At 41.2% G+C, this 16,598-nt stretch overlaps 1 non-coding gene across 1 annotated transcript; it reads left to right on the forward strand.

Moving 5' to 3' along the window:
- Positions 1-16,045: 16,045 nt before the first annotated feature.
- LOC118652233 lies at positions 16,046-16,155 on the forward strand. The gene has a single exon (XR_004966500.1). It is a non-coding gene; the product is annotated as a U6 spliceosomal RNA (small nuclear RNA).
- Positions 16,156-16,598: the final 443 nt, after the last annotated feature.

A 16,598-nucleotide genomic window follows, 5' to 3' on the forward strand; every position in this document is an offset into this window, starting at 1 on the left:
GGATTCCTTTTGTTTGGGGTTCTCTGCGCTTCCTGGACCTGTAAGTCTATTTCTTTCACCAGGTAGGGGAAGTTTTCTGTCATTATTTCTTCAAATAGGTTTTCAATATCTTGCTCTCTCTCATCTTCTGGCACCCCTATAATTCTGATGTTGATACGCTTGAAGCTGTCCCAGAGACTCCTTACACTATCTTCCTATTTTTGGACTCTTTTTTCATTTTGCTTCTTCGTATTTCAAATCTTTGACTTGATTCTTGTGATCCTCTAGTCTGCTGTTGGAACTCTGCATAGTATCCTTTATTTCAGTCAGTGTATGCTTAATTTCTAGTTGGTCCTTTATCACAACCTCAAGGTTCTCACTAGATTTCTTGAGGATCTCATTAAGTTTATCGGCGGTTTCTAGAAAGTTCTTGAAAAACCTTAAAAGTGTGGTTTTGAACTCTATATCCAGTAGTTTGCTTTCTTCCATTTCTGTCATTTGTGTCCTGTTTCTTTGTCTCCACATTTTTTTATGCTTCGCTGTGTCGATAGAGTGGCTTTCCGTGCTAGGTGTCCTATAGGGCCCAGTGGCTCAGCCTCCCCGATTACCTGAGGCAGACACTCTTGGTACAACCCCTTGTGGGCTTTGTGAACAGTCTTGTTGTAGTTAAGCCTTGATTGTTGTAGGTAACACTGGGAGGGATTGACCTCCGGGCCAATTGGCTGTGAGAATCAGCTGTGTCTGCAGTGGGAGAACTTCTGTGCTGGAGACACCCCTCTGGGGCAAGACTTGCTTCAGTGGGGCTTTGGTGCTCACTGAGTCTGCCCCCTGAGTGTGTCCTTTATGGATCCGAGGAGCTGCAATCTGGATGGTCCCACTCTGACCACCGGGCACACTGGCTTCTGGATCTCTAAGGAGGTGCTAATCTAGCCTCTGCCTGAGGCTATGCAATAGGAGCCAGCTGTGAAGCAATGCAAGTTGCCCTGGGGCCTTGTGCCAGCTGCAGTTTGTTAGGTAATTATCAGATTGCAAAGGGCCAGGCCTTTCATATGCAAAAGCCTGTGCAGCTTGGGCAGGGCAGGGTCCCAGGGGATCAACAAGGCGGAACAAGCAGCTATGGCTGCCCTCAGAGGCCCCGCTTCTCAGTATCCCGGCAATCACTGCAAGCACCTCCGAGAGAAAGCTGCCCTTGAGTTCCGACCGATGCCAGACAGTCCAGTTTCTCCCGTATGAGTCTGGGTCCCCAGAGACTCGCCCAGAACTGGAGCTCAGTGCTTGAGACTCCCTCCCGATTGAAAAAGCCGACCATGTCCTCAGCCGCCAGCCCTCTCCACATGCGCCTCCGCACCTTTGTATTTTATTCCCGCACCGCACCTCCTCTGAGTCTTGGTATGCTTTTCTCTTTCCTTCTAGTTGTAGAATTTCCACTCAGCCAGCCTTCCTGTGGTTCTGGATGATGTCTGTTCCGTCTTTTAGTTGTATTTTTGAAGTGGTTGTGCGAGGCAGCAATCTCCGGTGTTTACCTATGCCGCCATCTTGTTTTTTTTCCTAATTTCATTATTTTCCATACAAACAATTGTAAACCTACTTTGCCCCACCCTGTAGTAAATAATTATGTGATGCTAAAAGTATTTATATAAAAACTACAAAGCTTCTCACTTTAAATTTTCATTCCTCTTTTGAGAATTGGAAAAAATACAGCTTAACTTTTTCATACACGGTTATCAAAATTACTCATTATTAGTGTACCCAAATGTTGATTATAGTTTAATATAAACATATAAAGCTTTTAAGTTCAACTGACCCATAGAGTATTTATTGTATGGCCACAAACTCTTAACTTATGTTTTTTTAAACATATATATTTTTATTGATTTGGGAGAGGGAGAGATAGGAACATCAATGATGAGAAAGAATCGCTGATTGGCTGCCTCCTGTACACCCCACAATGGGAATAGAGCCAGCAACCCTAGGCATGCACCCTGACCAGGAATTGAACTGTGACTTCCTGGTTCATAGGTTGATGCTCAACCACTGAACCACGTTGTCTGGGCTTAACTTATTTTTATGATGTTTTTTTCCTGATTTTTCTTACACCTAATTTAAAATAATAGCCACGCCTAGAAAATTATGTGTAAAATAATAAGACCTCTGTTGTTTTTTACTTTATACAGTAATTCCCCCTTATCTGGGGGAGATGTGTTCCAAGACCCCCAGTGGATGCTAAAGCTGCAGATAGTACTGAACATAGTATAGTATACTCTGTTTTCTTCCTATAAATGTATACCTATGATAAAGTTTATAAAAATCAGGCAAGTTCATAGTTACAAGATTCATTCTTACTATTCTTATCTAAGCAACCTCAGCATATTTTCTTTCTTTCCTTATTAAGAACTTTCACCTTTTCACTTAAGGAAGCACTTTATGACTTCTCTTCGGCATATTCAAATTGCCAGCATCATTACTCTTGAACTTTGGGGCTATTAATAGGTAAAACAGGGTTACTTGAACACAAGCACTGCCATAGCACAATAGTTGATCTGATAACCAAGATGGCTACTAAGTGACTAACGGGTAGATAGTGTATACAGCATGGATATACTAGGCAAAGGGATAAAGTAGGACAGTATGAGATTTCATCACATTACTCAGAATGGCATGCACTTTAAAACTTATGAACTGTTTATTTCTGTAATATTTTATTTAATACTAGGGGCCCAGTGCACGAATTCATGCACCTTGAAAGGAACTGTGGGCTGAGAGGCTGCGGTGGGCACAGGGGTGGGTCTCAGACACTCCTGCCATGGCACCCAGTCCCCTGTCTTCTGGCAGCCCTGCTCCTGCCACTGCTGCTCCCACACGCTGATGGTGCTGGCCCCACTCGCACCTGCTGACAGTGTGCAGCAATTGGGGCAGGTGCCGTCACCAGGTACGAGTGGCAGCTGCTGCCCAGATCGCCCCTCAGCAGCAAGGGGAAGTGGAGAAGCCCTCAGGGGCAATTGGGGCAGGCAGCTGCTGCTCACACCACCCGCTGATGGACTGGCATCAGGTACTGGCAGCAGGTGTGAGCGGCGGCTCTGGGGTTGGCTGTGGGTGTGAGTGGGGCTGGCACCGGCAATGGGTTTAAGTGGTGACTCCAGTGGTTGCAGTGGTGTGAATGAGGCTGGCACTGGCAGCAGGTGCGAGCGCTGGGTAGGACTGTGGTGCACGGAAGCAAAGAATTTTCAGTAACCATCAGAGGCTCACCCTGATGACAGTGACCAGCACCCTATCTTGGTCTGGCGCCCCCACTCACCTGCTCCACCATCCCATCGCAGCTGACACCCACCATGTTCGGCACTCTGCTGCCTGCTGCCGATGCCAGCCATGTTCCACTCACGCCCCCTGGTGATCAGTGCACGTCATAACGACAGGTTGTTCGGTTATTCGGCCATTCAGTCTATTTGCATAGTATCCTTTTATTATATGGGATTTTCAGATCACAGTTGAGTGTGGGTAACTGAAACCACAGAAAATGAAAGCACGAATACAGGGAAACTATGTCAGTTCTCCTAAGGCAATCTCCTTTCCAGGTTCCTTCATTACCCTCTGTATACTAATGATTTTGACCTATAGCTCAGAGCCAGATTCAAGGTTTTCTGAGGCCTGAAGCTTACACAATTAGAAAACCCTCTTAAGAAAATTAATACAGCTGATTAAATATAGAATTGTTAGGGCTTGTCTCAGGTCCTTGAAAGGGGCCTTTGCAAGAGACCTGAAGATTAACTTCATCAGCTTCACAACAAATCTGCCTCTGTGCTATAGATATACCTTAAACACATATTTTTCTTAGTGAATACAGAACTATTCTCAAGTTGCCTACTAGATGGATATTTCTTTTTTAAAGTCCCCCTTAAAATTAACAGGCCCACAGTTGAAATTGGTGTCTCTCCTTCCCACTTCTCCACCACTATCAGCAGGAACTTGCTAGTTTTCCTATATTCTCCAGATCAGGAAATAGCACCCGCATTCATCCAGTTGCAGAAGTCACCCCCCTATCCAAGCAAACCATTAAATCTTGGTAAGTCATCTTCTAAACAATTTGACAATCACATTTCTCTAGTTCATTTACTTTTCTCCAACTCTAATCCTACTCTAGTTCAGACCATCAACATATTTTTTTAAAAAATTTGTTGACAGTATTACAGATGTCTCTTTATCCCCACACTCCTTTGCCCTCTTCCACCTTGCCCCAGCCCCTCTCCAGGCCTTCCCCAAACTATTGTCTGTGTCCATGGGCTATGCATACATGCATATATGTTCTTTGGTTAATATCTTTCTTTCCCCTCCATCCCCCTACCCTGAGATCTGTCATTCTGTTCCATGCATCCATGGCTCTGGACCTATTTTGTTGATCAGTTTATTTTTTTTAATTAAATCTTTATTGTTGAAGGTATAACGTATGTCCCCTTTTTTTGCCCATTGACCCCTTCTAGCCCGCCCCTGTCCCCGGGCCCAGGCCTTCACCACCCTATTGTCTGTGTCCATGAGTTATGCATATATGCATACAAGTTCTTTGGTTGATCTCTTCCCACTCACTCACTCCTGCCTTCCCTCTGAGATTCCATAGTCTGTTCCATGGTTCAGTATCTCTGGGTCTACATTGTTCATCAGTTTATTTTGTTCATTAGGTTCCACATCATGTGATACTTATCTTTCTCTGACTGGTTTATTTCACTTACACAATACTCCGCAGGTCCCTCCATGCTGTCTCAAAGGGTAAGAGATCCTTCTTTTTTTACTGCTGCATAGTATTCTATGGCATAAATGCACCACAACTTTTTTATCCACTCATCTACTGATGTGCACTAGGGCTGTTTCCAGATCTTAGCTATTGTAAATTGTGCTGCTATGAACGTAGAGGTATGTACATTCTTTCTGGTTGGTGTTTTGGGTTTCTTTTCTTTTTAATCTATCTTTATTGATTTCAGAGAGGAAGAAGGAAAGAGAGATAGAAAGATCAATGATGAGAGAGAATCACTGATTGGCTGCCTCCTGCACATCCCCTACTGGGAATTAAGCCCACAACCCAGGCATGTGCCCTTGACTGGAATCAAACCTGGAACCCTTTAGTCCACAGGCTGACACTCTATACACTGAGCCAAACTGGCTAGGGCTGTTTCGAGTTTCTTAGGATATATTCCTAGAAGTGGAATCACTTGGTCAAATGGCAGTTCCATATTTAATTTTTTGAGGAAACACCATACTGTTTTTCATAATGGCTGCACCAGTCTGCATTCCCACCAGCAGTGTACTAGGGTTCCTTTTCCTTCACATCCTCACCAGCACTTGTCATTTGTTGATGATAGCCATTCAGACAGGTGTGAAGTAACACCTCCTTGTTATTTTAATTTGCATCTCTTGGATGATCGGTGACTTCGAGCATTTTTCATATGTCTATTGGCCATCTGTATGTCCCCTTTACTGCAGTTTATTTCTAATTTAATTCCATTGTGATCTGAGAAGATGCTTGATATGATTTCAATCTTGAACATGTAGAGACTTGTTTTGTGTCCTAACATGTGGTCTATCTTTGAGAATGCCCCATGTGCACTTGACAAGAATGTATATTCTGCTGTGTTGGGGTGATATGTTCTATAAAGGTCAATTAAATCCATCTGATCCAGTGTGTCATTTAGAGTCTCTGTTTCCTTGTTAATTTTTTATCAGTAGATCTGTCCAATGAAGTCAGCAGGGTGTTAAAGTCCCCTATTATGACTTTATTACTGTTGATCTCTCCCTTAACATCCTCCAGAAGAGTGTGTATGTACGTATGTATGTATGTGCATGTGTATATATATATATATATATATATATATATATATATGCTCCTATATTTGGTGCATAAATGTTTATCAGGGTTATATCCTCTTGTTGGATAGATCCCTTTAGTATTATAGTGACTTTTATTGTCTCTTGTGATGGCTTTCATTTTGAAGTCTTTTTTTTCATTTTCGTTTTTTTTTGTTTGTTTTTCTTTCTTTTTTTTTCTTAATTAAATCTTTATTGTTCAGATTATTACATTTGTTCCTCTTTTTTCCCCCCATAACTCCCCTCCTCCAAGTTCCCGCCCCACCATCCGCCCTCACTCCCCACCCACTGTCCTCATCCATAGGTGCACGATTTTTGTCCAGTCTCTTCCCGCATCTCCCACACCCCTTTCCGCCCCAAGAATAGTCAGTCCATTCCCTTTCTATGTCCCTGATTCTATTATGATCACCAGATTATTTATTCACTTGATTCTTAGATTCACTTGTTGATAGATGCATGTTTGTTGTTCATAATTTGTATCTTTACCTTTTTCTTCTTCTTCCTCTTCTTAAAGGATACCTTTCAGCATTTCATATAATACTGGTTTGGTGGTGATGAACTCCTTTAGCTTTTCCTTATCTGTGAAGCTCTTTATCTGACCTTCAGTTCTGAATGATAGCTTTGCTGGATAAAGTAATCTTGGTTGTAGGTTCTTGGTATTCATCACTTTGAATATTTCTTGCCATTCCCTTCTGGCCTGCAAAGTTTCTGTTGAGAAATCAGCTGACAGTCGTATAGGTACTCCCTTATAGGTAACTGAGTTTCTTTCTCTTGCTGCTCTTAAGAGTCTCTCTTTGTCTTTTGCTCTTGGCATTTTAATTATGATGTGTCTTGGTGTGGTCCTCTTTGGGTTCCTTTTGTTTGGGGTTCTCTGCGCTTCCTGGACCTGTAAGTCTATTTCTTTCACCAGGTAGGGGAAGTTTTCTGTCATTATTTCTTCAAATAGGTTTTCAATATCTTGCTCTCTCTCATCTTCTGGCACCCCTATAATTCTGATGTTGGTACGTTTGAAGCTGTCCCAGAGGCTCCTTACACTATCTTCGTATTTTCAGATTCTTTTTTCATTTTGCTTTTCCGGTTGGGTGTTTTTAGCTTCTTTGCATTTCAAATCTTTGACTTGATTCTTGCGGTCCTCTGGTCTGCTGTTGGGAGTCTGTATAATATTCGTTATTTCAGTCCGTGTATGTTTAATTTCTAGTTGGTTCTTTATCATAACATCGAGGGTCTCATTAGATTTGTTGAGGATCTCATTAAGTTTATCAGCGGCTTCTAGACAGTTCTTGAGAGACCTTAAAAGTGTGGTTCTGAACTGAATATCCTCCATTGACAGTTTTGTCCTGTTTGTCTCTGCATTTTTTTATGCTTTCTTGGTGCACCCCCTAGTGGTCTTTGTGTGCAGTCCTCCTGTAGTTAAGCCTTGATTGTTGTAGTTAATACTAGGGGGATTTGACCTCCAGGCCAGCTGGCTGTCTTCATTTTCATTTGCATAGAAAATTTTTCTCCATCCCTTCACTCTCATCCTGTGTGAGTCTTTTATTCTGAGGTGGGTCTCTTGTAGACAGTATGTAATCGGTACATATTTTTGTATCCATTCAGCTACCCTATGTCTTTTGATTGGAGCATTTACATTTAAAGTTATTATTGATAGGTACTTATTTATTACCATTTTAATTCTTTATGTGTATGTTTCTCTCTCTATTTCTTCTTATTATTATAGCAGTCCCTTTAGCATTTATTGCAGTGCTGGTTTAGTGGTGATAAACTCCTTTTGCCTTTTTTTTTTTTTTTTTTCTTAAATCTGGGAAACTCTTTATTTCACTATCTATTTTGAATGACAGCTTTGCTGGATATAGTAATCTTGGTTTCAGATCCTTGCTTTACATTATCTTGAATACGTCATGCCATTCCCTTCTGGTCTGTAGAGTTTCTGATGAGAAATTAGGTGTCAGCCTTATGGGACCTCCTTTGTAGGTAACAAATTGCTTTCTTCTTGCTGCCTTTAAGATTCTCTCTTTGTCTTTAATTTTTGGCATTTTAATTATGATGTGTCTGGGTGTGGGCCTGTTTGGGTTCTTCTGGCTTGGGACTCTGTGCCTCCTGAACTTGTGTAACTTTTTTTTTCATTAGGTTAGGAAAGTTTTCTGCCGTTATTTCTTCAAACACATTCTCTGTCCTTTGCTCACTTTCTTCCCCTTCTGGAATGCCTATTTTTAAAAAATATATATTTTTATTGATTCCAAGAGGGAGAGGGAGAGAAAATTCAATGATGAGAGACAATCATTGATTAGCTGCCTTCTGTACACTCCACACTGGGAATTGAAACTACAACCCGGGCATGTGCCCTGACCGGGAATTGAACCATAACCTCCTCATTCATAGGTCAATACTCAACCACTGAGCCATGCCAGCTGGGCCTGGCACACCTATTATGTGAATATTGTTTGTTTCATGTTGTCCCACAGCTCCCTTAAGCTGTCCTCTTGTTTATTGTTTGGTTTTTTTTTTGGTTCTCTGATTGTTTTTTTCTACCCTATCTTTTAATTCAGTGACCTGAGCCTCAGCTTCCACTAATCTGGTGTGTGTTCCTTCCACTGTGTTATTAATGCTATGTCATTCTTCACAGTTACAATATCTTTTCTCATGCTATTGAGAATCTTTACCATCATTATTCTGAACTCTATGTCTGATAAATTTCTTATCTCCATTTCATTTTGCTCTTCTTCGGTAGAATTCTCTTATTCTTTCATGTGGGGCTTGTTTACCTCCACCCCCCACCCCCTACCCCATTTTGGTTGCCTGTTTGGGTTTGTGTCTGTGTATTAGGTAGATCTGTTATGACTCCCAATCTCTAGTGCAGGACAATATCAGATGCTGTTTGTGACTGGCCCTGCATACCCTGTTTGGAGCTATCAGCAATTCACAGCTATGGCTTCCTCTGCTAGGGCTGAGTGCCTTTAGAAAGGACCAAGATATGCACAAGGATCTGCTTTTCCTAGCCCAGGGCCTGGAATTACATCAGGCAAAGTTTCCAGAGCTCTCTGCCTGCAGTCCCATTGATACTCAGACTTGATTAGCCTCAGGTTACTGACTAAAAGGTGGAGTAAAATGTCTTCCCACAGGGTGGGACAACTGCCTTCCCCTTCAGGCAAAAGCCACCTCAATAGCAAACATCTGCTAGAGAAAGATTTCCTCCACAGAATGAGGGAATGACTCAGAAACCAGGGTGGCTAGCCTCCAAGCTCCAACCCCAGAGCGTGCAATCCTGGCTTCTGCTCACACAGCTCCAGTCTACTCTGCCCTCCCTCTGCTGGAGCCCAAGTGAAATTTTGTGCATTGCCCCTTAAAGGGTGCCTGCTTTTCCAGCCATCTCTCCCTAGCAGACAGCTACCCTGCTGCTTTTCACAGCCAGATATGCAGGCACCTTTCTAAGTTCTGGTTCTTTGGGCTGTGGGGCCCAGCTTGGGGTTTAAGATCCCAGAGTTCTCAGTGGGAACCCCCCACAGCTGAGCTATCCCTCCAGAACTCCGGCTGCTGTCTGTGGGAACCTGGTCAGCCCTTTTGTGCCTCCGTACTTCCTACCAGTCTCTATGCAGTGATCAGGGTTCTCTCCAGCTAGTCTTCATTGATTTTTCAGGGTGGTTTTTCTGTGTTTTAGTTGTATTTACAGTTTGGTCCTGGGAGAGTGGCAGTGTAGCTTCCTCTTACTCCACTGACATTTTGGAATCTCTGTTTATAAGTTTCTGTATTCTACAGAGGTAACTTTGGTTGGAATGTAAAGTAACGTTTGAAAGGTGGTAAAACTGGAGGCTAGGAGACCCATTAGGTGGCTGTTGGAATAATCTAGGTAAAAGATATTGATGGTCTTCCTAGGACAAGAAAAACAAAGGATAAATAAATAGGACTACATCAAACTAAAAAGCTTCTGAACAGCAAAAGAACCACCAACAAAATGAAAAGGAAACCCACAGTATGAGAGAACATATTTGCCAATGATATATCTGATAAGTGGTTAATTCCAAAATACACAAAGAACTCATAAAACTCAACACCAGGAAGACAATCCAATTAAAAAGTCCAAATAAAACCTATAAGTGAGATCATGTGATATCTGTCTTTCTCTAACTGGCTTATTTTGCTTAGCATGATACTCTCCAGGTCCCTCCATGTTGTCTCAAGGGTAAGAGCTCCTTCTTTTTTACAGCCCCATAGTATTCCATGGAGTAAATGTACCACAGCTTTTTAATCCACTCATCTACTGATGGGCACTTGGGCTGCTTCCAGATCTTAGCTATTGTAAATAATGCTGCTATGAACATAGGGCTGCATACATTCTGATTGGTGTTTTGGAATTCTTAGTATATATTCCCAGAAATGGGATGGCTGGGTCAAACACCAGTTCCATATTTAATTTTTTGAGGAAACTCCACACTGTTTTCTACAGTGGCTGCACCAGTCTGCATTCCCACCAGCAGTGTACTAGGGTTCCCTTTTCTCCACATCCTCACCAGCACTTGTTTGTTGATTTATTGATAGCCATTCTGGCAATATGAGGTGATATCTCAATTGTAGTTTTAATTTGCAGCTCTCTGATGATTACTGATGTTGAGCATTTTTCGTGTCTATTGACCATCTGTGTGTCCTCTTTGGAGAAAGGTTTTATTTGGACTTTTTAATTGGATTGTCTTCCTGGTGTTGAGTTTTATGAGTTCTTTGTGTATTTTGGAATTAACCGCTTATCAGATGTATCATTGGCAAATATGTTCTCTCATACTGTGGGTTTCCTTTTCATTTTGTTGGTGGTTCTTTTGCTGTTCAGAAGCTTTTTAGTTTGATGTAGTCCTATTTATTTATCCTTTGTTTTTCTTGTCCTAGGAAGACCATCATTATCTGTTACCTAGATTATTCCAACAGCCACCTAATGGGTCTCCTAGCCTCCAGTTTTACCACCTTTCAAACGTTACTTTACATTCCAACCAAAGTTACCTCTCTAGAATATATATCTGATAGTGTCATTCCCTGGCCTTGAATACTTTACTATACTGTACAAACTTCAATATGCATAACAAATGACTTGGCAGTGTTGTGAAGAAAAAAATACATACCAAAAAACAGATCTGGGAACTTTAACCTAGTGATTTTGACTCAGTAGATCTGGGGTAAAATATAGGAATGGGTATTTTTAACAAGACTCCTAGGTGATTCTGAGGTAGGTAGTCATACTTTAAGGCACAATGTTTAATGGCTCCCCAGTTCTCCTACAAAAGAGTTCAATCTCTTTAACATGTCTTCCAATGCTTTGTACAATCTGGACACTGCATACATTTCCAGCTTCATTAATGACTTTCTGTACTCTAGGCTTAAGTTATACTGAAATTTCCCCCATTTTTAAAGAAAGTATACCCCTACTATGATCTGTTCTCCCTTGTTGACCCTACCCCATCTATCCATTCCTTCCAATAAACCAACCAAACACACAAAACTTCCTGCCTTGCCAATTCCTATTTTCCATTCAATTTAGACATTAATTCCTCTAGGAAGAATACTGATTTCCAAGTCTGAGTTAAGTACCCCTTCTAAAGGCTAGCATAGCATCCTGTATTTTCCCCTACACAGTACTTAGCTAAAGTAGTCTACTGACTTATCTGTCCTACTGCATAACTGTCTTGTTCTCCAATGAATCTCCAGGTGCTTAGCACTGTACCTGGAATATAGTAGGAACTCAATAAAAATTTATTCAATGAAAAATAAATGAATGAATTTTACTTAGAAGAAGTAAAGAGAATGAAGTTAAGAGAAACAAGCTAAATTTTTTATTTATGTAATGGAAAATATGTATACCAATGAACAAATGTGAGGAGGGACAACAGAAAAATAACTATGGTAAATGAGCTAGTAGTAAGAAAATGAACAAAGGATTTAAATAAGCAGTTCACAACAAAAAAATAATCCAAATGGCCAATAAGAATAAAAAAAGATATTTTTTCTCATTATCAACTAGACAAATGCAAATTAACCAATGATCTTATTATTCCATTAGGGCCCCAGTGCATGGATTCGTGCACATTGAAAACAAATTAATTAGAAGGTGGCCGGCGGGGTAGGACTGAGCAAGACAGGCCAGACATGCCCTGGATCCAATCTCCCACGGTCCCTCCCTGGCCGGCCGCACCTGGGCTGTGTCGCGGCTCGAAGGGCATCTGTGGAGTGAGTGGGGTCCCTCCAGCAGGTGGGATCCCTCAGCCTGGCCTGCGGGCATCGGGCCAAAAGCAGCTGCAAGAGGGTGGTTCTTGGGTGACGCACCCCGGAATCAGGCTCCCTTCTCTCTGGTTCTGGGGTGTGTCACCCAAGAACCACCACTGCCAAGTCACCACAGCTCAGCAGCTCCTGCATTGAGCGTCTACTCCCTGGTGGTCATTGCGTGTCATAGCTACCGGTCAGTCACTTAGCCTTTTATATATATAGATACCCATCAAATTGGCAAAGATTTAAGTCTGATAATACCAATTTTTGGCAAGGATGTAGAGAAATGAGATCTTACACTGTGGGTGGCAGGGTATATTCCTAGAAACTCTAGAATATAAGTATAAGAATATCCTTTTAACATTGTTTATAACAGAAAAAAATGGGAATAATCTGAATGTCCACCAGTAGTGGCATATGTATCTATGGAATACTTTAGAGCATTTAAAAGTAAATTAGTTATGCATACAAATAGTGAAGAATAAAGAATTAATGTCAGCAGTGCCAATGTTTAGAAAAAAGAAGTAAAAAAATAAAGGATCCAACACAAAAAAAGCAGAGGGTAACAGTATAACTATCATTTGATTACCTTAATCTGCTATTTTTCCAACAAATTTCTTGTCATTATGTTTGAAACATGATCTACTATTAAACTACAATTTCTCACCTCCTACAAATTCATTAAAATAAAACTTTAAAAAAAATTTTTATTGATTTTAGAGAGGGAGACATAGAGAGATAGAAACATCAATGATGAGAGAGAATCATTGATCAGCTGCCTCCTGCATATCCCCCACTGGAGACTGAGCTCACAACCCGGACATATGCCCTGACTGGGAAATGAACTGTGACCTCCTGGTTCATAGGTCAATGCTCAACCACTGAGCCCTGCTGGCTGAGCAAAATAAAACTTCTTTGAGTTTTAGCAGTACTGACTGCAAAGTGCTATCTTTTTAGCTTTTTGTATAGTTTTTGGAATTGTAACATTGTTTGATCCTACATTAATATCTACAAAATCCTAATATCATTTAAATTAATTTCATTTTTTTAAGATTTCAATTAAATGATGCAATTTCTCCCCACCATCTATCCATAGTGAAATTATTTCTTCATAAGGCCACGGAGATGGTTCTAATAAATCAAAATAATTTAAAATGCTTTGTTTCTAATAAAAGATATAAATTCATTACTTTTTTAAAATACATTTTTATTGATTTCAGACAGAAAGGAAGAGGGAGAGAGAAGGCAACATCAATGATGAGCCCTAGCTGGTTTGGCTCAGTGTATAGAGTGTCGACCTATGAACTCAAGGGTCCCAGTTTCGATTCCGGTCAAGGGCACATGCCCGGGTTGTGGGCTCGGTCCCCAGTAGGGGCCGTGCAGGAGGCAGCCAATCAATGACTCCCTCTCATCATTGATGTTTCTATCTCTCTCTTCCCCTCCCATCTTCTCTGAAACCAATAAAAATATATTTGTTTTAAAAAAGGAAAAAAAAGAAACATCAATGATGGGAAATTATTGACTGGCTGCCTCCTGCATGCCCCCTAGTGGGGATGGAGCCTGCAACCTGGGCATGTGCCCTTGACCAGAATCAAACCTGGACCCTTCAGTCCCCAGGCCAACACTCTATCCACTGAGCCAAACCAGCTAGGGCTAAATTCATTACTTTTTATTAATATACTAGAGGCCCAGTGCACGAAATTCATAAAGTGGGGGTTCCTCAGCCTGGACTGCACCCTCTCGCAATCTGGGACCCCTCGGGGGATGTTTGACTACTGGTTTAGGCATCCCTCTCACAATTCGGGACTGCTGGCTCCTAACCACTCGTCTGCCTGCCTTCCTGCCTGATTGCTCCTAACCCCTCTGCCTGCCTGCCTGATTGCCCCTAACTGCTTGCCTGCCTGCCTGATCACCCCTAACCACCTCTGCCTCAGCCCCCGCTTCCGCAGCTTCATCCAGAAAGTCATCTGGAAGGATGTCCGGAATGACGTCGGGAAGGTCATCCAGCTGTCCAGTCTAATTAGCAGATTATGCTTTTATTATTATAGACTAGAGGCCCAGTGCATGAAATTCGTGCATGGGGGGGTGGGTCCCCTCAGCCCAGCCTGCACCCTCTCCAATCCGGGACCCCTCAGGCGTTATCCGACTGCCTAAACTGGGATCATGCCTAAACTGGATTGGGCCTAAACTGAATTGGGCCTAAACTGGCAGTCAGACATCCCTCTCACAATCCAGGACCATTGGCTCCTAACTGCTCACCTGCCTGCCCGCCTGATTGCCCTTAACTGGCTCTCCTGCCAGCCTGATCAACCCTAACTGCCTCTGCCTGCTGACCTCACTGCCCCACCTGCCGGCCTGGTCGCTCCCCAACTGACACCCCCCACTCCCCCGCCAACCTGGTCGCCCCCAACTTCCCCCCCTGCTGGCCTGGTTGTCCCTCACTGCCCCCCCTGCTGGTCTGGTCACCCCACTCAGCTTGCTGTTCAGTCATTTGGTCGTCCATCACTAACCCCCCTGCCAGCCTGATCGCCCCATGCAGCCTGCTGCTCAGTTGTTTGGTCGTCCCTCACTAACCCCCCTGCCGGCCTTGTTGCCCCACTCAGCCTGTTCGGTCATCTGTTCGGTTGTTTCGGATGTGACGGCCCCTGGCTCTTTATATATATAGATTCCTGTGCAGAGCTCCACATCTATTTTTATTAAATGGAATGTCTTTTAACGTACCTGACTTAAATCTTTATTATGAAATTCATGCTTTCTACTACCAATTAAAAACTTTCCAAAGCTTTTTTTTTTAAAAAAAAATATATTTTATTGATTTTTTACAGAGAGGAAGGGAGAGGGAGAGTTAGAAACATCGATGAGAAAGAAACATCGATAAGGTGCCTCCTGCACACTCCCTACTGGGGATGTGCCCGCAACCAAGGTACATGCCCTTGACCGGAATTGAACCTGGGACCCTTGAGTCAAACCGGTTAGGGCCTTTCCAAAGTTTTCATGGTGCATTATATTTTTTACTCTATGTTAGTTCATCTTAACTGCAATACAATTGAAATTATCTCAACATTAAAGAATTTTATTAAAAAATGAAATTTTTCAAGGTTTTGCAAGAAATCAATATTAACTAATCCCTTTGTCAAACCAGAATTTAACAAAAGAGAAAAATGCATATTTTATGAAGGACACAACTGACATAGAGCAGTGGCAGTTCATAAATGACATGTTGCCCATCTCAAGCATTGTACCTGACCAGTTTTAATAATTTCAATTTCAAATAGTTCTGCTACAGTTTCTAGTTTAATTTTATTTTTGTTGGGTTGGTGATAAATAAAATAAATTTTATCCAGAATATTTTTAAACAATTGACTTATTTTATTTTAGGTACTGAATTGCATTAAATGATTTAAACAGCGCCAAGTGATGGCTTTAGAAAAATTTTCTAACAAATTTGTAACTACTCCAGACTTCCTTCCCACTACTATAGGAACACTATTACAACAAAAATGCAATTAATTTCACTTTCAAATATTCATTATCAAAGGCCCAATCATTTAAAGCAGACAATACTGAATTAGAAATATACTCTGCTGTAGCTGATAACAATTCTTTTGAAGTAACAAATATCATTACCAGTAGAGAAACTGACTCAATTGCATATTGAAGATTCATTACTAAGTGCTTTTCTTTAATTGTAGATGCCTAATCAATGATAGCACATAACTGTCATTCTCTTCTATGATATCCTTAAATATCTTCATATAATTTATTTTGCAATATATTTTGCTGTTCTTCCTTAATGCACTGTATCATGTATGTAAACAACTGCCCTTATCCACTTCATTTTTCTCTTCTAACTCTATGCCCCCGCACTATCAAAGACTACTGTGTTTTACTAAACTATAAAGAATATTAAGAACTTTTATGATAGTATCAATGTCTTTATTTAATTTATACAACAAATTGGCAATTGAGTCATTAGGTGCTTGCTTCAGCAGCACATATACTAAAACTGGAACTATATAGAGAAGATTATTAGCATGGCCCTTGCGCAAGGATGACATGCAAATTCGTGAAGCTTTCCATATTTAAAAAAGAAAATGAGTCATTAGTTGATGCATCTAACAAATCTTGAATTATGGTACAGTCTTTTTAAAAAATCATGTTCCCTAATTTATTTATTTATTGGCAGAAATTTGCCTATGAGTTTTATTAGTACCATCTCAGGTTACTAAATATGACTTCCATTCCATGGACCAATGGACATGCTTTTCTGCTGTCACTCCTAAATGCTGAACTATGAAACAATTTTATATCCATTCTTTCATTTAAGCCTTTTGTACTGTTCTGAAAACACTCCTTTTATAGCCAATTTCATGCTACAAATGTGACAGCTCTGAACACAGAGTTGGGAAGAGATACATATATTATACAGTATTTCCTTCATACAGACAGATAACCTTGAGAGCAGAGTTATTAGTAAAATGAAATTAAAAAATATAAATGATGAGTTTTGAATGTTTACCTGTTCTTCA

This window comes from Myotis myotis, unplaced genomic scaffold, assembly GCF_014108235.1.
Source record: "Myotis myotis isolate mMyoMyo1 unplaced genomic scaffold, mMyoMyo1.p scaffold_m19_p_3, whole genome shotgun sequence".
NCBI classification, from domain to species: Eukaryota; Metazoa; Chordata; class Mammalia; order Chiroptera; family Vespertilionidae; genus Myotis; species Myotis myotis.